Consider the following 245-nt stretch of genomic DNA (forward strand, 5'->3'; position numbering starts at 1 on the left):
ATCTGCAATGCCAAATATTTTCGAGCAATATTTTTTACGTAATTGATACGTGCTATCAATCAACCCAACCTAATCACCCAACATCAACGTCAGTTTCGTAGTCGAGCGTTACAACTTTTAGCCTACATAATGATATTTTCAATTGCATTTTTAGAATCTCTTTTTTATTAGAACACGTATAATATGGTACAGCAAAACCCATTCAAAAGTTTATAATTTGACTTAAATAACAAATTTTGAAAAAT

The sequence above is a fragment of the Macrosteles quadrilineatus genome, unplaced genomic scaffold, assembly GCF_028750875.1.
Source record: "Macrosteles quadrilineatus isolate MER2022 unplaced genomic scaffold, UCM_ALF_1.0 Scaffold_6__1_contigs__length_79288215, whole genome shotgun sequence".
In the NCBI taxonomy this organism is placed as follows: Eukaryota; Metazoa; Arthropoda; class Insecta; order Hemiptera; family Cicadellidae; genus Macrosteles; species Macrosteles quadrilineatus.